Source organism: Lactuca saligna, chromosome 5, assembly GCF_052625555.1.
Source record: "Lactuca saligna cultivar CGN05327 chromosome 5, ASM5262555v1, whole genome shotgun sequence".
In the NCBI taxonomy this organism is placed as follows: domain Eukaryota; kingdom Viridiplantae; phylum Streptophyta; class Magnoliopsida; order Asterales; family Asteraceae; genus Lactuca; species Lactuca saligna.
In genome coordinates, this window is record NC_136421.1 from 129,587,892 (window position 1) to 129,614,872 (window position 26,981).

The window sequence follows — 26,981 nt, forward strand, 5'->3', positions numbered from 1 at the left end:
GATTCAAACGTTTACAACCATGTACAAACATTTACATACTTTTATCACCAATGTTTACAACTTATGATTAAAACGATGTTCAAACGTTTTGATACAAACACTGACACTAAAATACTTATGAACTCACCAGCTTAATGTTGATAAACTCTTTCAAAATAACTTGTATTCTCAGGTCATCAGTAGACAGGTACCGAGGCCAGCTTTTGAGAAGATGGAGCACATCCAAGGCTCATCTTATTATTTTGATTCACATTATTTTTGGTGTCTATAACTGTAAAGAACAAGCTTGTATTAAAATTATATATTTAATGCAATGGATGATGTTGTTTGCTTGTTTACTTTTACTGTGTTGTGATACTTTACATGACGTCATCCGCCCCAGAATGTTTCCGTCGTTCTCGGTTTTGGGGTGTATTAGATTAGTATCAGAGCATTGTTTATAGTGAATTAAGTATATCAACCCATAAAAGATATACTAACTATAAACCCATTTGGGATTAAAACACTCTTACCAAGAGTCTATACTTTAAGTATTAAAATAATAAATTAAGTATACTAGTCTGCATTCATACTAAAATCAGTGTCACAATGACAAGAACAAAAGTATTACGATTGTTAAATATCACAAGTGAGCTCGGGGATGTATGGTCAATCCTGCAATGGCATAGCCTGATCAACTATGCTGGTACGAGGAGTGATTAGCATATGCCCTAGAATGGTTGTGATATGTTAACAAGTCTAAAAACTTACCAACAATACCACAAAGAGATCAGTAGAACCTAAACTTAAAATACTATAGGTGTATTTTGTATTACTACTAGCTACATATATACTATATTCTTATACCTCTCTTCTCGCGTAGATTTAAATGGCTGGATTCCATCATGGCAACCCGTACTTTCCAAATGAAGGCAATGCCGGATGGATCGAAGAAGATCCCGGAGATGAACATCCAATCCCTTTGGATGATCACCTCACAGAAGGCTTTTCTGATGGATCCGACTCTAAGCCTGAAGTCAACAACGTACCACCAGTAGGTCAAGCCCCGAACAACAACCCCTGACTAGCTTTTCCAGGTCCTACACCCTTGTGGGCAACCAACTTGAATCACTGGAGTGACGAACAGGGTCAACCCTTACCTTACTTTGGGGACCGAAGCTTTTACAACGTCAGCGAAGGTGGTTCTGCTGATCGAGCTCTGCTCGTCATTATCCATAGAATAGCTCGTAATGTTGAGCAGGGTCAAGCAGCCATCAACCGGGTCATGGAGATTGATGCCAACTCTGGTGTCAACACAGTTCGCATCCGCCGTCTTGAAGAAGACATGGAACGGACCCGGAGAACCAATGAAACCCTGCAGCAACAACTGGCTGCCTCCCGAGCTGATGTCTTGGAACTTCGAGCCCGTTAGAGGGATTAGGAGCGACACCTTCAGGAGGTGTTTCGTCAAGTGGCAGACCTCAGGGTTCGCCCGAGGTTTTCCCATCGCCGTTAGAAGATGTTTAGTACATCTTTGTCTTTTGGTTAAGGAGTAGCCTTTAATATCTGTGCTCTAAGTAGCACTTTTCTGTAACATATTCCTAACTTTCAGTACTCTAATTAGGAATCTAAGAACTGTCAACATCTTCCGTATGGTATGATGTAAGACCTACTGTTAGGTCGATTTTACCTGAGCTTATTACATCGGTAATACTAGTAATATTGATGTCTATCTAATCTGTGGGAAAAATATGTACACTTGTGTTTTCCTACTAATATTCTTTGTTGTGATCTCAAACACTCATTCAACTGTGGGGCTATGGTTAGTTAGTCCATGTGTCACTCTCACCCAACCTACAATTGATTCTTACCATTTTGTTCATCTGTCTAAACTTATAGTTGAAAGATGCCTCCTCGCAAATCTACCAGGAATAACCTTGCACCTCCACCTCCTCCTCCTCCGATCATCGATACTGCAGCCCTGAATGTTGCCGTAGCTGCAGCAGTGGCAACTGCCATGGCTCACTATCACTCTTCTGATGCCAGCAGAGGTGGAACCCCTGTTGAATCAATTCCGGTTGAAACCCCTGTGCGCTCGAGAGAGTGCTCCTACAAGGTTTTCACCAACTGCAAGCCGAAGTCCTTTCATGGGACCGGTGGAGTCATTGCCCTCTCACAATGGTTCGAGAAGACTGAATCGGTCTTCGAAATTTTTTCATGCCCTGCTGCGAGCAAAGTCAAATATGCCACATGCACCTTTGAAGGAAAGGCCCTGACGTGGTGGAACGGCCACGTTAAAGCGCTGACTCTTGTAGTGGCGAATGATATTGGCTGGGAAACATCGAAGGACCTCATGATTGAGGAATACTGCCCGATGGGCGAGATCCAGAAATTGGAGCAGGAGCTTTTGGAGCCTGACCATGAAGGACACCAATGTAGTCGCTTATACCGCTAGATTCTGTGAACTGGTGGCCCTCTGCCCCAATATGGTTCCCACCGAAGGGAAAAAGATCGAAAGGTATATATGTGGGCTAGTGCCTCCGTATCAGGGGAATGTCCTATCATCAAACCCCGTACTTTCGACAGTGCCAAGCGACTGGCACAGTGACTCATTGACCATGGAGTCAAAACCCCTACAACAACATCCACCCTAGCCATCCCGGAACCCTCCAAACCCGCTGACACTAAGCAGAAGTTCTGGGAAGACAAGAAGAAACATTGAACTGCCAAAAAGCAACAAGTTGTGGTTGTGCATGCTGCGATAACCCCTGTTGCTGCTACTGTTCCGGTGAGGCAGTATGCTGCAAGTTTGCCTAGGTGCAACAAATGCAACTTCCACCACAACGGCCCCTGTCGTGAAATGCAGTGCTCTAACTGCAACAGGAAAGGACACACCATCCGTTTCTGTAAATCCTCGGCGAGGCCGATCACCCAAGTCCCCGACTCTGGCGCGAGCCCGACCTGCTATGGATGTGGTGAAGCAGGCCACTATAAGAGGGACTGCCCCAAAGCAAAGAATGCTGGCGGAGCAGGGAGGGTACTGGCAATAAGCCATGGGGAAGCAGTTGCTGACCCGATGGTGGTAACTGGTACGTTCCTCCTCGATAACTCCTATGCATGCATTCTATTCGATAGTGGAGCGGAGCGAAGCTTCGTGAACCATAAATTTGCTTGCATGATTAAACAACAACCACACACACTTAAAGAACAATTCACGGTAGAAATGGCTAATGGAAAAACAGAAAACACAAATAGCATATACTTAGGTTGTACCCTAACTCTAGATAACCATTCATTCCCAATCGACCTTATGCCGGTCTCGATTAAAAGCTTCGACGTTATCATCGGCATGGATTGATTGAGTCTTCATCATGCCGACATCATGTGCTTCGAGAAAGCAGTCCGTCTAAACCTCCTGTCTAACGAAACTCTTATCGTCTATGGCGACAAACCTGGTGCGAGTCTCCGTATTATATCAAGTATTCAAGCACAGAAATATCTACGTAAAGAATACCATGCATTTCTTGCTCACATCGTCAACACGAGGCTTGAAATGAAAGAACTAAAGAACATTCCAGTAGTGAGCGACTTCCCCGACATTTTCCCAGAAGAGCTACCAGGATTACCTCCGCAACGATAGGTTGAGTTCAGAATCAACTTAGTCCAAGGAGCTACCCCAGTAGCTAAGTCGCCCTACCGATTAGCACCATCAGAGATGCAGGAACTATCTTGCCAACTTAACGAACTGCTAAGCAAGGGCTTTATAAGACCAAGTTTCTCACCCTGGGGAGCACCGGTCTTGTTCGTTATGAAGCAAGACGGATCATTCCGTATGTGTATCGACTACAGGGAAGTCAACAAACTGACGGTCAAGAATTGATACCCTCTGCCTCGCATAGACGATCTATTTGACCAACTACAAGGGGCGAGTTACTTCTCCAAAATTGATCTGAGATCCGGATAGCACCAGTTATGAGTGTTAGAGGAGGATGTTCCGAAGACATCCTTCCAAACTCGTTATGGACACTACGAGTTCATGGTGATGCCATTTGGATTAACCAATGCGCCCGCAGTTTTCATGGATCTGATGAATAGAGTATCCCGACCTTACTTGGATCAGTTCGTCATCGTTTTCATTGACGACATCCTGGTCTACTCCCGAAGTAAGGAAGAGCATGGCGATCACCTGCGACAATTTCTAAGGACTTTACGAATGGAGAAGCTCTATGCGAAGTTCTCTAAATGCGAATTTTGGATTCGAAGAGTCGAATTCTTAGGACACGTGGTAAGCAAAGAGGGAATCCACGTGGACCCATCCAAAATTAAGGCCATTGAGAACTGGTCAGCACTGAAGACACCTACATAAATTTGTCAATTTCTAGGCCTCGCGGGCTACTACCGCAGGTTCATACAGAACTTCTCCCGAATAGCAAAACCTCTTACAACCCTGACCCAGAAAGGTGTGGCCTTCGACTGGGAAGAGAAACAAGAAAGAGCGTTCCAAACGCTCAAGCGAGCCTTGTGCACCACACCAATAATATCTATCCCCGAAGGGATAGAAGACTTTGTAGTCTATTGCGATGCATCGATTCAAGGGCTCGGGTGTGTTCTAATGCAGCGAGGTAAGGTCATCATCTACACCTCGAGACAGCTGAAAACGCACGAAGTTAACTACACGACTCATGATCTTGAACTAGGGGCAGATGTGTTTGCTCCGAAGATCTGGAGACATTACTTGTACGAAACAAAAAGCACTATCTTTACCGACCACAAGAGTTTACAACATATACTCGATCAGAAAGAGCTCAACATGAGACAACGAGGGTGGGTCGAGCTACTCAGTGACTACGAATGCCAAATTCGTTATCATCCGGGTAAAGCCAACGTAGTGGCAGACGCCTTAAGTCGGAAAGAATATTCTTGTCGAATCGTCAAGTCATTGACAATGACTATCCATTTGCACTTCTCAAAGAAAATTCAGACGGCCCAGCTTGAAGCTATGCAACCTGAAAACATGACGAGTGAATCCCTTAGGGGAATGGATAAGAACCTAGAAGCCAAGGGTGGCGAAGCCTTATATTTCATGAACCGGATCTGGACACCGAAACACGGTGGTTTCCGAGACTTGGTCATGACCGAGGCGCACAACACTCGGTAGTCCGTCCACCCAGGTTTAGATAAAATGTATCTGGATCTTAAAAAGCGTTACTGGTGGCCTAATATGAAAGCAGAGATTTCTACGTTCGTGCGTAAATGCCTTACTTGCGCAAAGGTAAAAGTCGAATACCAGAAACCATCCAGCTTACTACAACAACCCGAGATTCCAGAATGGAAGTGGGAGCGGATCACTATGGATTTCATAACCAAGCTACCCAAGACCACGGGTGGACTTGATACCATATCGGTCATCGTCGATAGATTGACCAAGTCTGTACACTTCCTGCCTATCAAAGAAACTGACAAGACGAAGAAGCTTACGAGAACATACATTAGGGAGATCATACGACTATATGGTGTACCTATATCCATTATCTCCGATAGAGATAGTCGGTTCACCTCAAGATTCTGGCAATCGCTACAACACTCCCTGGGAACAAGGCTAGACATGAGCACAGCCTACCATCCACAGATCGACGGACAAAGTGAGAGGACCATCTAAACACTGGAAGATATGCTAAGAGCCTGTGTGATCAACTTTGGAAAGGCATGGGATACTCACTTACCGATTGTCGAGTTTTCTTATAATAACATTTATCACACGAGCATCAATGCTGCTCCATTTGAAGCCCTCTACGGCCGAAAGTGCATATCCTCTGTGTGCTGGGATGAGGTGGGTGATACCCAATTAGCTAGGGGACATGCTTCTGATAGTACTCTCACCGGTCCCGAGATCATTCGGGAAACGACAAAAAAGATCGTTCAAATTCGTGAACGATTGAAAGCCTCTAGAGACCGACAGAAGAGCTACGCTAACAAACAAAGGAAACCTTTGGAATTCCAGGTGGGAGACCAAGTCCTTCTTAAAGTCTCACCCTGGAAGGGCTTGATACGCTTCGGTAAGCGTGGGAAGCTTAATCCAAGGTATATAGGACCCTTCGAGATTCTCGTAAGAATCGACCCCGTAGCTTACAAACTCAACCTACCCGACGAACTCAGTAACGTACATTCTACATTCCGCGTATCTAACTTGAAAAAGTGTTTGTCCGACGAGACTCTTGTAATCCCACTCGACGAGATCGAGATCAACAAGAGCCTCAACTTCGTGGAAGAACTGGTAGAGATCATGGATCGTGAGGTCAAGCAGACGAAGCAAAGTCGTATCCCGATTGTGAAGGTTCGCTGGAACGCCAAGCGAGGACCGGAATTCACTTGGGAATGCGAGGATCAGATGAAACTGAAATACCCTCATCTTTTCGCTTAGTTATTTGTAACTTCTTATTTGCTTAAATTCTAATTTCGGTACGAAATTCCTTCTAACGGGGGGATGATGTGACAACCCGAAATTTCCATTCTGTACGAACTTTATAAGTCAATAGAAGTTATAACAGTCACAGTAAATTTTCAGACTTTTCTGTATAAGTTTGAGTATTTCGGGATTTAACACTTAAGGAGATATCAGGAGAGTGGATGCACTAGGGTTTTGTACAACACTGTTATTCCAACACTCTATTAAATTAGTGATCATTTCGGGAATAAAAATATTTTCTGCCAAAAATCCTAGGACTATAAATATGATTCTTAGCCAAATTATTTCATTTGTTACATTTTCAACTAGAGAAAAGCCATTTCTCTCTCACGGATCATCGGGTTTTTATCCGAAAACGTGAGTACCTCTTGCTAGTAGTGTTAGATAGCTTAATATGTGTTTATAACATGATTTAGATGGCTAAATCACTAGATTTAGGAGTTTACTCCCCAAGGTGTTCTTAGGCGGTAAACTCCCGAAACAAAGCCTAGACCTTCCCTCGTGCTATGCTACTGCCTTAGACTTGTTTATATTTCTATTAGGGACAAGAAAACAACCAAAAAACACAAACACATGGGTGTTCACGTCCCAAGATGATCTTGGACCGTGAACTCCAAAATCATGCACAAAAGGGTGCTTTTAAGGCCCCTAAGGCCTTAGACAATTACTAGGAATTACTCCAACATGAATCAAGGACATTAAACCATCAAAAACACATTCCAAAGTGAGTTTACGGCCATGACATGGTTCTTGGGCCGTAAACATGATTAAAGGGCACCAAAGTGTGTCAAAGGCCTACATATGCTTGGAATAAAAGTCTAGAACCTATACCACCTGTGCAAGAGACTTGAAAGCATCAAAAACACCCATCGTTAAGAGTTTACAACTGCAAACTCTAAAGGAAATGGCCTTAAGGCCGTAAACTCCTCAAAGGAGTGTTTTTATGCCTTAAACCCTTCCAAGAATTGAACCACCAAGTTGGAATAATTCTAGGGATCATTTAGAACTTCAAAACACAAAATAACACCAAGCTTGGGAGTTTACGGCCGTAAACTCAAGAGTTAACAATCATAAACTCGATGGGTGAGGATATATGGAGAGTAAACTCATATATGCGGTCCTTTAGAACCCTAAACACAAGTGCCTTGTCCCACAATAGCTTAGATGCAATCCTTAGGGCTTAAAACACTTATATAAAGTGTTTATTATGTCTAGGATGTCTTAACATTATCAATTAGTAATTTAAGACTAATTGAGTGCATATATGTGTGATTATATGTCCATTATATGATAACTAGGTTGGTGCATGTGTACAAGTCTACGGTTGCCACCTAAAACAGTATCCGACACTCCAATCCAATCCACTCAACACAGGTGAGTTCATACCCCTTTAATTAACCTTTGAAATACTTCTAAATGTTTTAAATGCTTTTATAAGGGGGGAATACAAGTTAAATACTTATAGTTATTGCATCAATCACATGTGATTAATAACTATAAAACCAATGATTTTATTACTGTTCAAACTGTTTTACTTCAACTGCTTTACAAACTCTTTTACTTATCAAATACTTTTATTTAAACTTTGTTATACTTCTTATAAATTGCATGCCCATATATGTATAGCTATATAAGTAATGTTTAAAGGGCTTAGGAAGGCCATCCGCCCTATTTCCTTTTCCTCGATTTGGATGTGGTCTGGTGGGATTTCGGGTAGTCGTCCGAAGGTCGTTTCAATATTAATTATATATCAAGTGTACATATATAGACATAAAAGTACTTTCATATTCATGCGTATTAGTTACATCATTAGTAAGTTACCATCGGGGTAACACAAGATCATACTACTACAATTTCTAAATCAATGAGTCAGTTCATTCATGAGTCAATACGTACTACTATGAGAACATATACAACTATACTAGAGAAGAACATATATAACTATACTAGAGAAGAACATATACAAATATACTAGAGAAGAACATATACAACTATACTAGAAGAAGAACATATACAACTATACTAGGAAGAGAACATATACAACGATACTAGAACAAGTAATATTACATTACATATACATGAATACGTTAACAATTGTGATCCACTGTATCGGAGCATGCCTTAAATGTCATGGCCCGAGTTGTAGCTAGAATTCTGTTGGAGGGAGAGCATGAGTTTGTGTATAGATCTATACTGGATTGACTATCCTACACATTGCTGCTAGCTACAGCCAGACCTGCAGGTCTGCGGGTGCCAAACGTCATTCCGTTTTACGACCATTCGTATGTCGTTGTTGCCAGTCAATAGTATGGTTCAATTAATCAGATGATACCTTAATATAAATCCGGTTTAAGGTAGTTAGTACAGCAGTAGTTTCTATAATACAACACTACAGTACTACAATAATTTATCCTTTATATACATTTAGTGATCATTTCACTTAAACATAAATGTACAAACTATATTTGGTTAATGATAGTTACACTTGGGAAAATTATACACTTTTACGATAAACAAACGTACAAAACAGTTACGCCTTGGTAGAAGGCTACTTTTAAATAGAAAATATAGGTTTTTCTAAGAGATTCAAACGTTTACAACCATGTACAAACATTTACATACTTTTATCACCAATGCTTACAACTTATGATTAAAACAATGTTCAAACGTTTTGATACAAACACTAACACTAAAATACTTATGAACTCACCAGCTTAATGCTGATAAACTCTTTCAAAATAACTTGTATTCTCAAGTCATCAGTAGACAGGTACCGAGGCCAGCTTTTGAAAAGATGGAGCACATCCAAGACTCATCTTATTATTTTGATTCACATTATTTTTGGTGTCTATAACTGTAAAGAACACACTTGTATTAAAATTATATATTTAATGCAATGGATGATGTTGTTTGCTTGTTTACTTTTACTGTGTTGTGATACTTTACATGATGTCATCCGCCCCAGAACGTTTCCACCGTTCTCTGTTTTGGGGTGTGACAAATGACGCCGAGATATTGTGCAGAAAGAAGATAGTTAAAGTAAACCCGCCTAGGAAGGAATCATTTATGGTGTATGGAGATAAATGCAGAGTAAATTCTGGAATCATTTCTCTAATGAAAGCCAGAAAATGTTTGATCAAAGGATGTACATCATACTTGGCATTCGTGATCGATGCTAAGAAGGAAAAGAGGGTGATGCAGAATATTCCCGTTGTATGTAATTATCCGGATGTATTTCCCAAAGATCTTCTTGGATTGCCGCCTGATCGACAAGTGGAATTCCGTATTGACTTGTTACCCGGAACAATGCCAATTGCAAAAGCACCTTATTGATTAGCACCGACGGAGATGAAGGAGCTGATGATGCAACTTCAGGAGTTATTGGACAAAGGTTTCATTAGACCTAGTCCATCACCCTGGGGAGCTCCGGTATTATTCGTGAGGAAGATAGATGGGAGTATGAGAATGTGCATCGATTATAGAGAGCTGAATAAGGCAACGATAAAGAATAGATATCTGTTACTGAGGATTGATGACCTGTTCAATCAACTTCAAGGTTCGAGCTATTTCTCGAAGATCGATCTTAGGTCAGGATATCATCAGCTGAAAGTAAGAGAGTAGGATATAGAGAAGACTGCATTCAGAACGCGATATGGACACTATGAGTTCTTGGTTATGTCGTTTGGACTAACCAATGCTCCAGCAGCATTTATGGATTTAATGAATAGGGTTTGTAACCTGTTCCTTGATAAATCTATGATAGTGTTCATAGATGACATTTTGATTTATTCAAAAAGCCAAGAGGAGCATGGCAGACACTTGCGAGAAGTTTTGGAAGTCTTGAAGAAGGAGAATTTGTATGCGAAGTTCTCCAAATGTGATTTTTGGGTTCGTGAAGTCCAATTCTTGGGTCACGTGGTCAACCAAGAAGGGATAATGGTTGATCCAGCGAAGATCGAAGCTGTGATGAAGTGGGAACAACCGAAAAGTCCCACAGAGATCCGAAGCTTTTTAGGATTAGCCGGATATTACCGAAGGTTTATCCAAGGCTTTTCTTCGATCGCTAGTCCATTAACAGCTTTGACCCACAAAGGAGCAACTTATTCTTGGAGTGATAAGCATAAAGAAGTGTTCGAGAACCTAAAGAAGAAACTATGCGAGGCACCGATACTTTCTCTACCCGATGGAGTTGAAGACTTTGCTGTTTATAGCAATGCGTCTGGTGTTGGATTGGGTTATGTTTTGACCCAAAGAGATAAGGTGATCGCGTATGCATCTCGACAGCTGAAAGAGCATGAAAAGCACTACCCGGCTCATGATTTAGAGCTGGCAGCGGTGGTTTTCGCTCTGAAAATATGGAGGCAATGCCTCGATGGCACGAAGTGCAAACTTTTCACTGATCATAAGAGTCTCCAATATCTCTTTGGTTAGAAAGAATTGAATATGAGGCAACGATGCTGGCTAGAATTGTTGGATATAGTGTCTAAGTCCATAACTTTATTTGGTATGAACTTGACCCAACCTGGCATGGTCCATTTGGGTTGCATGGCATTGCAATACTTGGATAGACTAAATGAGAGAATAAGGCACTTATGATTATTAATATATTATACGTTCTAATATTTTAATAATAGTATTATTTAATTAGTATTTGATCAAGTATTAATCTAGTATTAATTTGGTGATCAAAGTGAGACTAATTAAATATATAGGGTTGATTATGACAATCATCAATTCTTTTATGGTGGATTAATGATCCATGGTTTATGGGTTTGGTTATAACCATATGGAACTCTATGGATAGTCCATGGGAGTTACAAACCCATGGGTCATGAGAAATGAAGAGTCATGACAATTAGTGTTTACATTTGTAACTCCTAATTATGACACACTATAAAAGAAACCCTATAGCATGAAAAATCGGCACTAGTGTTACTAGAGAGGGAATAACCGATTTTTGAGTGTAAGAAATATTCTCTCAATTTATTCCAAGTTATGTGGTGTTGTGTGAAGCATTTGAGGCACAACATTTGGGGTGCTAGGCTCATAAAGTCTTGAAGGAATCCAAGCAACAACAAGGTATGTATTTCTACTAGTTCTTTATGTTTTATGTAATCCCCATGCCATGCTAGTTAGGAAATAACCTTGAAAAAGAAATTTGCTTGTATATAGAGAAAACATAGATTCAAGGTTATTAGGGTTGCATGTACACTTAGTAAGTGTTAGAATGCTCAAAACCCAACAGTGGTATCAGAGACTAGGATTGTTTTCTATATACTTGATGCAAAACTGCTTGAAAAATCGAAAATTCTGCTCACTGTCGACTCGACTCGCCGAGTTCATGGGGAGGACTCGCCGAGTCCATGAACAAATTCATCCTACCCGTCGAGTAGGATAATGCACTCGACAAGTAGGAACGTGTTGGGCAGCTTTTCGTGTTTTGTTGTTGGAAATGGATTACAATCATTATCCCAATCTATTTTGGACTTGTAAAATATGTTTTTCAAAATGATAATGATTATGTTAACCCATTTTTGCATGACTTTTATGAATTTTCAAGTATTGTATATGTTTATATGATTTCTTGAAATTGCTTGACATGAATTTGTGTTCTTATGAGTTTTTAGAAGATCATAGGAATTATGTGTAACCTCCATGTATGTTTAATTCATGATCTTAATGGCATTGATGGTGTCCATAACTTGTCCTCAAGTTATGGATAACCAAAAGTCACTTCTTTAAAAGTTGAAATTAAAGAATAGTAGGTTTCATAAAATGAAGAGTCTTCAACTTTATGAACCATTAAAACTCATAAGTTCCAAATTGAAGAGACTTTGAATAGTTTCACTTCTTCCCCTCAAGTTTTGGAATTTGTAAAGTCTTTCACTTTAATTCCAAATTATTATTTTTTTTAAAGTTAAAAAAAATCAAACTTTATGGACTTCATTTAATTAATTAAAGTGTATAATTAAAAGAGTTAATAATTTCATAAAGACATGGTTTAAGTTTAATTAAATTAAGAGTATAGTTTAATTAATACATTAAACCACCAAGTATTTTAATTGTTTAAAATACACCCTTATACTATTATTATAATTTTAATTATATAGATATGTATAAGAATATGTCATTCTTACCGTTAGTAGGCCTCATTCATGAAGCCAGTCTAAAAGAGGAGTATAAGGTTGTTGCCTATAAAATGGTGACTTAATGGGTGTCCACTCTCACCCACCGCTTCCTTGATCGGTGGAGGGTCGTTAGCCGAACGGGTAGGATACGACTTTAAATACTCATTAAAAGTATAATGAATTGTAAAGTAACTATACATTATAAATTCCCAATATTAGTTACTTTAGGAAAATGTGAAATTGGTGCTAGCCCATAAAATTACACTTTGTACCTTACCAAGTCGTTAGTGAAGCGTGTGTGGTTAACCGGCACACTAACATGGACTAGTAAGAGTGGCAAAGGGTCACTTGACTTTATTATAGATCGGTGGAGCGTGTGTGGTTAACCGGCACATCGATTAGGTAATATTGTTGAGGGTACCAAGTCAATTTGTATGGTTATTCACACCTTGTTTGTGATCCTCGGCATCCTAGTTACAAACTTGAGAGGGCACAATCGAGATTCAAACATGCCATTGAAAGTTCAATGTATCTCAAAAGATCTAGGAGTTTCAAATCCAATTAAAACTTAATTATATTTCGTTTTTCATGTTGGAAATTGGTAAATCGTCATTTACCTACCTTTAACTATTTTATAATTTGGATTACGGGATCCGTCTTCCAGTTATAAATAGGTTATTGGGTGCTAGCCTTAATATTTCATATTGGGTGTTATATTAAGGACTTTAAATCAACTAACTTGAATTTCTCCCATTATAGATGTCTAGTTTAGATAGCTATGGTCTTCCCAAGTCTTTAGGAAGAAGCTTCCTAATGAAGATGATATCCCGAATGGCAATCAAGGTGAAAGATCAATCCTTTTGTTGTGCATTAGTAGGACTGGAAATCGTACTTCACTCCCTCCACCTCCTCCAATAAATCTCCCCATCCCACAAGTTTCAAGACCTATAAGTTCTAAGTCACTCAATCCCTATTGGCAAACAAAGTCTATATATGCTTAGGTCTTGGAGATTAACTCACATATTGACAAGCTGGGAGAGTCGGGTGTCGAAGTCTCAAGGTAGCTGGCTATGGACTTGGTCACTCCCTGATGACAGATCACGACATGACCCTTAATGATCTTACCTATTTGCTTGATGATGCTGAATCAGCAATGGTTTGGAGCATTGGTAAAGCAAAATTTGATTGGAAGATCAACTTCCCAAACTTCCATGGACATTGACAATGGTAACATTGGAAGTCCAGAAAACATTTCTCTTCCCAATTGAAAGGGATTGGCCATAGTCAACTCGGTTGACCAAATGGTAAAGAGAAAGGCTAAGTCTGTGATAGTCCCGTGTACTGTTTCCAAAGAGTCCATATGTTTCTAAAGGAAGGGCATTGGTTGCAAAGCTGCCAAATTTACCTAAAAGTCCATAAGGATAGTAAATTCAAATGTTTGACTCCAGGTAAAGTCCATTGTCTAACTCTATTAAGTTTCTATTCTAAGATTCTTGTTGCATGTTGTGACTGGGTCACATATTGATGTTTAAGAATCAAAGAAGAGTGAAGAAACTTAAAGGAAGTATATGTTGATTCTGATCGTGAAGATGGATTTCGATTGCATGGTTTGGTGATCAGAATTTTGAGTTGTTACTTAAGAGTTAGATATATTGCTTAGGAAAGGATAACAACAAGTTTTCCATATGGATTGTAAGGATAAGTTTTCCGCAAAGTTTTAAAATAAAAGAAAATGGTTTTGATTTTATTTATTTTAAGTATCCTTACAATGGCATTTGTGAAAAAGGTTGTTGCTTATATGTTTCCATTCATAAGCAATATGGGTAAATGGATTTGATTCTTTCATTAGTGGTACTATCATAATTTACCAAATAAGGAAAGATTCTTATCACCCAAGTTTCAGTTGGATAGAAACTTGGAATCATGCAAGTTGTATTTTGTGATGAATGAGAATTTTCATCTTTGGTAAATTAAGACTAATTCCTTGTTCACATTCACATGTGAGTCAAGCAAAGGACTAAGAGATTGGGTACACTTGGTTGTGTGATGGTCAGGTCCACCACAAAGGTTGATAATATTATTCATTATGATTTACTAAAGTTTAGTAAATATGGTTATGCTTAAGAGTTTAAGTGTAATTCTGAAACATTGGAAAAGTTTCAATGTATGGCAAAATGAATAAGAAGAATCAAATAAGGCAAAAAGATAAAAGTTTCTCCAATCTGAAGAGATGGGAGAGAACTTGTGTATTTTGTTTTATGATTATCTTAGTGATTATGAAACCAGATCACAGTTGATCCTCTAAGGACACCTTAGTTCATTTGTTTGGCTAAGGAGAGGAATCATGAGTTGTTGAAATGGTTAAATCAAAAGATAAATCATACATCAAATCTTAGAGTCATACTCCAAGATTGAGCCATTGAGTGACATAATCTTTAGAAAGTTTATAACACTTATCAAACTGTAGAGTAAGATGTGTCATACTCTTGTACATTTGAGGTTGGTTAGTTGTGATGTTTTAGATAAAACAAAGACCAACTAAGTCCAATTATGGAAAGTGTTTAACTTGATAAGAATCCGCACTAGCTCTTGAATATTTGTATTGTCAAGGAATGGTTCTTGACAAAGATAAGTCTTATATGTCAAGAGGACGGTGGGAGTCTAAAAGATTCTGAAATAGTTTCAAGAAGTAATCAAGAGTTTTGTTAATCACTAGCCCACGATTTGAGGTTTGTAACCTATCGTGTTGACATAATCTGTGCTCATCCTAGTTAAGGTTGGCTTTGCATTGGAGTTCTGAGAGTTCTCGACTGTTTGCATAACAACCTGGAAGCAATGGTAGGCCCTTGTGCTGCCGGGTGGCAAGAAATTAAGATTGCACAAGTTCAGCCCATATGAATTTGGAAGTGTCACTAACCTAGTCTTGTGATTATGGTTTTGACAAAATTCACATGGAAAAGGAACACATACACCATAAACTCTAAGTGTCATAAGGTTTCTCTTCGATTCATGAAAATGATGGTAAGGAAACGCTTCAACTAAGAAGATTTTAAGTAGATAACGATTGTGATATTTGCATTCTCATATAGTTAGTGCAGCGTGTGTGGTTAACCGGCACACTAAATAGTGAGAATTGCAAAAGGTCTAGACAAACATGTGAGATGTCTAAGGAAAGGTGTATATTTTTTATAAAGTCTTATCAAAGCAATCTATTATCAGAAATATGAACTTTGGTAAGAAAGTCAATAAAGCATTGATTTCTAGAAGTCCAGCTGATTTCTGAGTACATGTCAAAGCTAGTGGGAGCATAAAGTGTTATGCTGGTAATCATTATGCTAGTGGGAGCATGGTGATTATGTTAAGTGTTGCAAGTTAGCAATATTAATTATAGAAAACAAAAGTTTCAATTTGCTTTGAAAAGTTGTTTTGCTATAATTAAGGGAGAGGATTTTATACTTCACTCCAATTCTACAAGCTTAGATTGATATTTTAATCTACTTTAGTCAACAATATATATGAATGTTATGTGGGAATGGTTCAACATAAGGAAATATTATATATGTTGCGATCTCAAAATTCGATTATGATTATGGCATACCTCTTCATAGTTCGAATTGTGAGAACATGGCAAATAAAAATTTTATAGCATGAATTGTGTTCCATATGCTTCGGATATAGGATCGATTAAATATGCTATAATATTCATCCATTCTAAATTTTCCAAATGCCTAGGGATTTAAGATGGAAAAAGGAATAGAACTGGAAATGACTAAAATGATTAAGCAAAAATTGTCAAGGACAATCTGAGGTTTACCAAAGATTGGTTGCTCATGGACAATTAGAAGTATAGAGTAAGGACCATATTGACGTCTTTTGAAAAGTGGTAACTCTTGTTCAGAAGTGATGGTCAAAATGGTAATATGGAATTGTCTCCATAGGTGGAAGTTATTCTCTAAATTTGTGTAAGATTAAAGAACTTAATGCTAAGAAGGATGTTCAAAGGAATGTACTTTGAATTTGAGACTTCATTTCCATGGAATTGTTTTCCATTGGAATGCCCTGTAATGTCTGTTGCCAAGTCTTTGTGACTTCTGTGCATAGTCATTACAAGGGGATCATTGCATATAAGTTTAGAATCTAACAGATTACAGTAAATGGCAAGAGTTTCGTATTCTTGCATTTACAACAAGGATTGGAATTGTGAAATGAGCATCATTGGAATATTGACAATTGATCTATTTCACAAAGAGAGGACCATATGTAAACATAGTATGCATACTTGGAGTATGGCATAATTGTTGTTTGGAAAAACATAGTGTACATGCTTGGAGCATGGGACAACTAATGTTTTAATTCAAGCATAAAGTTGATTAATCGAAACATACATAATGAGTAATCAATATGGTGCTTAGATAAAAGTTGTTTTATTTACACCCAAGTGTTGGGGCCATATAGGATTAAGTATTATTCTTGTGTTTCACTTTGCATGTTTTGACTTCCAGAATAATTATGTATGGTATATATCATATTATTCAAACCATCCACAGTCAGTCATATGTTGGAAGTAGATATGAATCAAGACTGTCTCGAATATGGCTTGTATGATTTGTCTAAAGTGCTTTAGACAATGCAATGGTTGCTACAACAATCATGAGTACTCATAAGGGCTGAGTATTGGATTCAACCTACGCTCACTTGCATCACTTCATGGAATTTATCTCGAGTGATCGTGAGACGGTAATATCATATAAATCTTCAAACCTAGATATATGAGTTGTTGACTATGAGTTGGTTATTCATTGATTGTACGAAAACGCATTGGTAACTCAATGTTATAAAATGTGCCTTTGTGAATAATTCAACAAGTAGTTAGTATAAGCATATCAGTCGAAGTTTATCTGTTCCTTCAAGAAATAGAAGCGATATTTGGGCCCCTAGATGATTTGGTTTTGACCTATGTACCGGGCCCGATCAGAACCTAATTGATGTGTTCAATTTGGTTCTATGTCGAAACAAATCGGAGATCAAGAAACAAATGCTGGACAATAAGTAAGACCATGCTCCATGTGTTTGTCCGGCCGATATCATGAGAACAGAGGATTATATGATCACTTATCTTAAATGGCGTATCATCATCATCTCAGTTCCGAGAGACTTTGAAAGAGCTACGATTGCTAGTCGGATTTTGATGTCATATTTGCAAATATAGTTATTAGACTTATCCAAGTGGGAGACTGTTGGATATATTGTCTAAGTCCATAACTTTATTTGGTATGAACTTGACCCGACCCGGTATGGTCCATTTGGGTTGCATGGCATTGCAATACTTGGATAGACTAAATGAGAGAATAAGGCACTTATGATTATTAATATATTATAAGTTCTAATATATTAATAATAGTATTATTTAATTAGTATTTGATCAAGTATTAATCAAGTATTTATTTGGTGATCAAAGTGAGACTAATTAAATATATAGGGTTGATTATGACAATCATCAGTTCTTTTATGGTAGATTAATGATCCATGGTTTATGGGTTTGGTTATAACAATATGGAGCTCCATGGATAGTCCATGGGAGTTACAAACCCATGGGTCATGAGAAATGAAGAGTCATGACAATTAAGGTTTACATTTGTAACTCCTAATTATGACACACTATAAAAGAAACCCTATAGCATGCAAAATCGGCACTAGTGTTACTAGAGAGGGCATAACCGATTTTTGAGTGTAAGAAATATTCTCTCAAGTTATTCCAAGTTTTGTGGTGTTGTGTGAAGCATTTGAGGCACAACATTTGGGGTGCTAGGCTCATAAAGTCTTGAAGGAATCCAAGCAACAACACGGTATGTATTTTTACTAGTTCTTTATGTTTTATGTAATCCCCATGCCATGCTAGTTAGGAAATAACCTTGAAAAAGAAATTTGCATGTATATAGAGAAAACATAGATTCAAGGTTATTAGGGTTGCATGTACACTTAGTAAGTGTTAGAATGCTCAAAACCCAACAAGAATTACCTAAAGACTATGACTGTGAGATACTTTACCACCCCGGTAAGGCTAATGTTGTTGTTGATGCTCTTAGTCGGAAAGTCAATCTTGAAAAGAGAAGGCCAAGAGCATTGAGAATTGAAGTTGTCTTGATGATTTTGGAAAGTATAAAGAAAGCTTAAAGCGAAGCTTCTGAGAAGAATGACCGAAAGGAGGAACGTTTGGCCAAAACGTTGGTGTTCGGTGTAAACAGTCATAGACTGAAGGTGTTCCAAGATCGGATTTGGATACCTAAGACAGGAGGAGTCAGAGATCTTCTGATGGAAGAAGCTCACAAGACCATGTACTTCATTCATCCCGATAGCACTAAAATGTATAGGGACCTGAAACCCTAGTACTGGTGGCCGATGATGAAGCTTGACGTTGCAAAGTATCTGGCTGAGTGTGTAACTTGTGTAAGAGTCAAGACACAACATCAGAAACCGTACGGGAGTTTAGAACCATTGCCTGTGCCTATGGGTAAGTGGGAAGACATTGCTATGGATTTTGTCAGTAAATTGCCCAGAAAAAAGAATGGTCACGACATGATTTGGGTGGTCGTTGATCGATTCACTAAGAGTGCGCATTTTATAGCAGCCAAGGAGAAATGGTCTATGGAGAAGCTTGCGAATTCTTATTTGAAGGAAATTGTGAGACTTCACGGTGTTCCGCTAACAATTGTGTCGGATCGTGATAGTCGTTTCACCTCAAGATTTTGGAAAAGTCTACAAGAGGAATTGGGTACCAAGTTGTGTTTAAGTACAGCTTACCATCCGCAGACTGATGGTCAGAGCGAACGGATGATACAAACACTTGAAGATATGCTGAGAGCATGTACCCTGGAATTCCAAGGTAATTAGGATGAACATTTACCTTTGGTAGAATTTTCCTACAATAATAGTTTTCACTCGACCATAAAGATGGAACCTTATCAAGCTTTGTATGGACAGAAGTGTCGTACGCCGTCTTGTTGGCTTGAGGCTGGGGAAAAGCAGTTTATGGGACCAGAGATAGTTCATCAAACTACTGAAAAGTTGAAAATCATTAGGGAGAGAATGTTAGCAGCTCAAGATCGTCAAAAGAGCTATGCTGACAAAAAGCAAAGACCGATGACTTTTGAAGTGGGAGATTCGGTTTTGCTTAAAGTCTCGCCATGGAAGGGACTTATAAGATTTGGAAAAAGGGGAAAATTGAGTCCATGGTTTATTTGACCGTTTAAAGTTCTTCAGAGGATTGGGAACCAAGCTTACAAGTTCGAACTACCAGAAGAACTGAATGGAATTCATAACACTTCCCATGTCTGTTATTTGAGGAAGTTCACGGGAGAAGTTCCCGACATGATTCCACTTTCGGAGTTAAGAATCGATGAGAACAAAAGGTTGATTGAAGAACCAGAGGCAATCGTTGACCGAAATACTAAGAAGTTGTGATGCAATATGGTGGAGTTAGTGCTTGTCCGATGGAAACACACGAATGGGCCGAATCTCACCTGGGAGACGGAGAGTGACATGATGGGTCGCTATCCGCATTTGTTTGTTGATGTGTGATTCCGGGTACGGAATCATTCTAAGGTGGAGAGAATTGTAATGCATGTTTTACTAGGCTTTCCATTTTTAGCAATGTAATAGTCTAGGTTAACCTTTGTAACCCAATTTGAAATAATAAGAACGTGTTATTTGAATATTATGTGTTTCGTGCTTAATTACTTAATTATGTGTTATGATTAATTAAGAATAAAATGAGCATCAAATTTTAAGTCTAAAATAAACTTGATATCTTTGGATAATGTTGTAGTATTTGAAATGAGGTTTCCGAATATATAAAGAATGCCGAAATCCGAGTTATAACGAAGAAGTTAAGACCTGTCAAAGTTTCGCGACAGAACCGGCAACGCTGAACGACGTAAAAAGTGAAATTTACAGTAGAGCGATATTTAGTCTTATTAATCTAAACGAAAGTTGTAGAGTTCGTTAAACCGAGAGCGTGCATAAAAAGAACGCCCAAATCGGACTTCGTATGAGTAAGTTATGATTTTTCGAAGTTTCGATGAGACAGTATGCAGCCCGAATACTCGATTTGAGATCGAGCGGTTTTTACCTGAAACAATCTAAACAAGAATTGAAGATCTCGTTGTTAGTAGCAAAACGATGAAAAGTTAGGCGAGAACAAACGTCGGACGAAGAAGTTATGAATTTATAACGAAGTTTTTCTGTCCTGGCCTCCTAAAAATAAATAATAAAAGTAAAATTCAAAATTAGCCGACGGACTCTAAACGAAAGTTGTAGAATATGGTCTGACCTACGCGTGGATATAAAGAACGTCGAAAACGGAGCTCGTATGCGAAAGTTATGCAATTTAGAAGTTTGATGAGTCAAATTACGCTGAGTGTAATTTGAGTACGCCCAGCGTACTCAGGAGGATGCAACTTGTCTAACCAATACTCGAGTGCCGCCGATCGACGCATGCAGTGACGTCAAAGTACGCCGCCCAGCGAAAATTCAGATTACGCCCAGCGTAATCCCAGACCCCCAGCTTATAAATAGAAACCAAGATCAGCCATTTTCTCTTGTTCAAACTCTTTCCTCTCTCTAGTTTTGCCTTGATTTGCGTGCTCTTTGTACCCCGAAGCCCCGATAATATTCCCGAGCCCCAAAGTAAGATCTGAAGCCCCGAGGATCCCGAAGAGCGTTATTCTCGAGCCGAAGCGCTGCCCGCGAGGAGCCGGTTTTTGTGAAGATCTTCCAGATCTACGGAGAGACACTACTTCTGCAAGCCGTAGTGCTGCCCGATCATCTTCTGATCAAGTGAGTGTGTAATTATTTTCATTCCAACGCAATATTATGAATTATTTTATATAAAATACATGTTATGTGTATATATTTTGTTGTTATACATGTGAGTGTATATTCACTCTCTTCTATCTTATAGATTTGATTTAATCTCTATGAAATACGTGTTATGTGTGTATGCCTCATCTGTGATGTGGAATATGTGTCGATTAAAGCATGATATACAGGTTTTTAAACGATGTATAAAAATGTATATTTTTATCTACTAATATGTTGGGTAGAACATCGGTAGATAATTGGTGTGTAATAAACAGATGAAAGGCCTCGGTGTTATTGGTGTTATTCTAGTCATTCAGCAGAGTATGGATGACGACCACGGACTACTCTAGACTGTCCTGTGGAACACTAGCAGGCTCATTACCTGTAGGTGTTGTGAACGACATGTTCACCGGTGTACTCTATCCCCAACATGGTTGCCTTTAGGACACTTATTGTTGAGGAAGCCCCTCTACAGTAATGTCTGTCCCGATTAAAATCCTGAATTAGGTTCCTTGTAATAGATGTTATTTTTAGGGACGTAAAACGAGGATAACGGGAATGGGTAATCGAGTTGTTTGTTGATTGTTGAATTAAATATAATTATTTATTGTGGGTTGAAAAACCCTACATGCTCACCAAGCTCCCAGGCCTGACCCACTCAGTTTATTTGTATTACAGGAAGTGGCGCAAGAGCTTAAGATGGGCGAATCATCAAGTTGTTTTGTTTACAAGTCTGTATATGTATATATTTGTTGAATGACTTGTAATGCTATCGTTTATGCTTTATGATCTGTATCGGAACATGACATCCCGACTTTTGATTATGAAATGAAATCATATTTCTTTACGAAATGTTTTGATAAATATTTATTTTATCATGTTTTGCTTTTGGAAACAAATTCCGCATCTCTATTAAAATTAAAAGGATTTACTCTTAAAATGTTTAAAAAGAATAAATGAAATCGGTCTTTTCTGGCCGAGATTTTGGGGATGTCACATTGTGGCCCCAGGATGGATCAAGAATTTCGACCGATGAGCCTCTTCCATCAAAATGGTACGAGTCCCTCCCACAAACGGCACCCATATACGCCCCTGAAATGTCATAAGTGTTGGGTTTTGAGCGTTCTAACACTTCCTAAGTGTACATGCAACCCTAATAAACCTTGGATCTATGTTTGTCTAAGATACATGCATATAATTAATTTTTCCAAGGTTTATATCCTAGCTAGCATGGCATGGGGAACATGAATCAAATAAAGCTAGGAGAAATACTTACCTTGAAGTTGCAGTTGAATGCTTGGAGTTTTTGAGCCTAGCACCAATAGTGTGGATGCCTCAAGTGGAAATCACAAATCACCACAAACTTGGAACTTTGAGAGAATAGTCACTACTATCCTGAAATTTGCCCTCACCTCAACAAGTGTCAACTAGTCACACTTCAAGAACCAAAGCCTCCTTTATATAGTGTGAAGGATTAGGGTTACCTCCCTAAAACCCATGTCTCTTCATTTCCATGAGATCCATGGGTTAAAGCTCCATGGAGTATCCATGGACTTTTCCATGCAAGCCTAGCCCATTCCAAATAAGCTTTAGCCCACACTATATAAATATAGAAGCCCATATTTAATTAGTAATATCTTTAATCTCTAAATTAATCCTAGATTAATTATAGATCACTACTAATTAAATAATATGATCTTATATTAATATATTAGAAATTATAATATATTAATAAATCATAACTTGTACTATTCTCAAATATTATCCATAAATTGTTCGGGTGAAGTGCAACCCAAATGGACCATGCCGGGTCGGGTCAAGTACATACCAAATATAGTTATGAACTTAGACACTATATCCAACAGTCTCCCACTTGGATAAGTCTAATAACTATAGTTGCAAGTATGACTTCAGGAACCGATCAGCAATCGTAGCTCTTTAAACTCTGTTGAACTAGAACACACCATTTAAGATAAGTGATCATATAATCCTCTGTTCTAGATATCAGCCGGACAAATACATGGAACATGGTCTTGCTTATTGTCCAGCATTTGTTTCCCGATTTCCGATTTGTTTCACATAGAACTTAACTGAACACATCAATTTAGTTCTGACCGGCCTGGTACATAGGTCAAAACATAATCATCGAGGGGCCCAGATATCAACTTCTAATCCAAGAAGGAACAGATAAACTTCGACTCATATGTTTGTTCTACCACTCATTGAATTACACACAAAGGCACGTTTTATAACATCGAGTTACCAATACATTTTCGTACAATCAATGCATAACCAACTTGTAAGTAACAAATCATATCTCTAGGTTTGAAGACTTATAAGATATTACCGTCTCACGATCACTCGAGATAGGATTCGATGAAGTGATTCCAGTGAGCGTGGGTGGAGTCCAATGCTCAGAACTTATGAGCACTCATGATTGTTGTAGCCATGTCCAACACCTTAGACCTCTGCAACCAATCATGACAGTCTTGATTCATATCTACTTCCGACATATGACCGATTGTGGAGGTTTGAATAATATGATATACCAAACATAATTATTCTGGAAGTCAAAACATGCAAAAAGAAATTAAGTAAATGATCGACAAGAGATAGTAACACTTTACTCATAAATAAAACACCTTTTATTCATCGTCAAATGTCAATTGCACTTGACAAATTTCATAATTTATCTAACTACTAAAACTTATATCATCCTTCAGCCCTATGCTCCGAGCATGCTGAAGATGCTTAACCCTACTTAGTCCCTTCGTGAGGGGATCTGCTGGGTTATCATCCGATGATACCCTCTTCGCTACGAGGATTCATTCTTCTATTCGATGTCTGATGAAGTGATATTTTCTATCAATGTGTATGGATCTCCCATGATCTCTTGGTTCCTTGGCTAAGGCAACCGCACTATTGCTATCACAGAAAATCTCCATCGGATCTTTTATAGCTGGTATAACTCCAAGGTCTCCGATGAAGTTCTTTAGCCATGTAGCCTCCTTTGCTGCCTCGCTTGCTGCTATATACTCTGATTCACAAGTGGAATCAGCCATTGTCTCCTGCTTGGAACTCTTCCAAGTGATTTCTCCTCCGTTTAAGGTAAAGACCCAGCCCGCTTTGCTGCCTCCCTATCAGTCTGGAAGCTAGCATCACTATACCCTACAACTCTCAAGTCATCACTCCCACCGAAGGTAAGGACCCAGTCCTTAGTCCTTCGCAGGTACTTGAGGATATTCTTTAACGCAGTCCAGTGTTCCTTGCCAGGGTTCCCCTGATACCTGCTAACCATGCTCAAAGCAAAGGCTACATCAGGTCGAGTACACGTCATAGCATATATGATCGATCCTACATCAGAAGCATAAGGTAGTCGACTCATTTTTGCTATCTCAGCCTCAGTACTAGGGCTTTGTGTCTTACTCAATCTGGCATTACTCTAAATGGGTAACTCACCTTTCTTGGAGTTAAGCATGTTGAATCTTTTCAACACTTTGTCCACATAGGTGCTTTGACTAAGTCCAATTAGTCTTTTACTCCGGTCTCTCAAGATCCTTATCCCTAGGATATAGGCAGCTTCACCAAGGTCCTTCATAGCGAAACACTTCCCAAGCCAGGACTTTACTTCCTGCAAAGTTGGGATGTCATTTCCTATGAGTAGTATGTCATCCACATACAATACCAAGAAGCTGACTATACTCCCACTAGCCTTGACATAAACACAAGATTCATCTTCACTCCTAGAAAAGCCAAATTCCCTGACCTTTTCATCAAAGCAAAGATTCCATCTGCGAGGTGCTTGCTTCAATCCATAAATGGATTTCTCAAGCTTACACACTCTATTAGGGTACTCGTTGCTGACAAAACCCTCTGGCTGACTCATGTAAACATCTTCAGCCAACTTTCCATTAAGGAAAGCAGTTTTGACATCTATTTGCCATATTTCATAGTCATGAAATGCAGCTACGGCTAACAGAACCCGAATAGACTTAATCTTGGCAACTGGAGGAAAGGTCTCATCATAGTCCACTCCAGGAATTTGAGAGAAGCCCTTTGCAACCAGTCTAGCCTTATAAGTGAGTACTTTACCATCCATGTCGATCTTCTTCTTGAAGACCCATTTGCACCCTACAGTCTTACGACCTGGTACATTCTCAACCAAGTTCCAAACTTGATTGTCATACATGGATTGTATCTCGATATCCATAGCCTCTTTCCATTTCGCAGACTCGGGGCCTGCCATGGCTTCCATGTAACTGTTAGGTTCATCCATACCTACTAGTGTCTCATCACTAATAAGTGTCTCACCTTCCGCAGTAATATGAAAACCATAGTAGTGCTCAGGTGCATTCCTAACTCTCGTGGAAGGTCTCAGAGGTACAGAATCGTCAATTGGCTCAACAGGAGTTTCCTCCTCAAGTTGAGGGCTAGGGTTTGAAGTTCCTTCACCACTTGACTCTTGAAGTTCTTCAAGGTCAATTTGCCTCCCACTGTCTCCTTGGCTTATAAATTCTCTCTCACGAAAGACTCCTCTTCTTGCTACAAAGACCACATTATCACTATGTCTGTAAAAGAGGTAACCAAAGGATCTTTGTGGGTAGCCGATGAAAATACACCTCTCGCTTCGGGGTTCTAGCTTATCATGAGACTCGCGCCTCACAAAAGCTTCGCAACCCCAAATCTTGATGTGGTCTAGTTTGGGTACTTTACCAGTCCACATCTCGTGAGGAGTTTTGGCAACTTTCTTTGTAGGGACTAGATTAAGGATATGGGCGGCAGTCTCTAAGGCATACCCCCAGAATGAGATTGGTAGCGAAGCTCGAATCATCATGGAACGAACCATGTCTAACAAGGTTCGATTACGCCTCTCAGCCACACCATTCAGCTGCGGTGTCCTGGGAGGTGTCAATTGTGAGACAATCCCACATTCCCTTAGATAGTCGAGGAACTCTGAACTAAGATACTCACCACCACGATCGGATCGAACAATCTTGATGTTCCTGCCCAATTGATTCTCGACTTCCTCTTTAAATTCCTTAAACCTTTCGAAAGTCTCTGACTTATGCTTGATTAAGTAGACATATCCATATCTACTGTAATCATCGGTAAAACTCAAATGATAACGATTAGCATCCCTTGTGGCATGTTTGAATGGTCCACACACATCCGTGTGTACAAGGTCCAACAAACCTTTACCTCTCTCACAAGAACCTGTGAAGGGTGACTTTATCATTTTTCCAAGTAAGCATGATTCGCAACTATCATCTGACTTTAGGTCAAACGACTCCAAGACTCCATCTCTTTGGAGTTGGCCTATGCGCTTCTTGCTTATATGTCCAAGTCGACAATGCCATAATGATGCTTTATCCAAGTTATTATTATTAATAGAATCAATACACATCACATTATTTCCTAAGTTATCAACCACAGATACTGTTTCATACACGCCATCACAAGGTAATGCTTTAAAATAAAGAACATTATTAAAGAAAGCATCAATAGAACCAACTTCATTATTAAATGAAAAGGTAAAACCTTGTTTATAC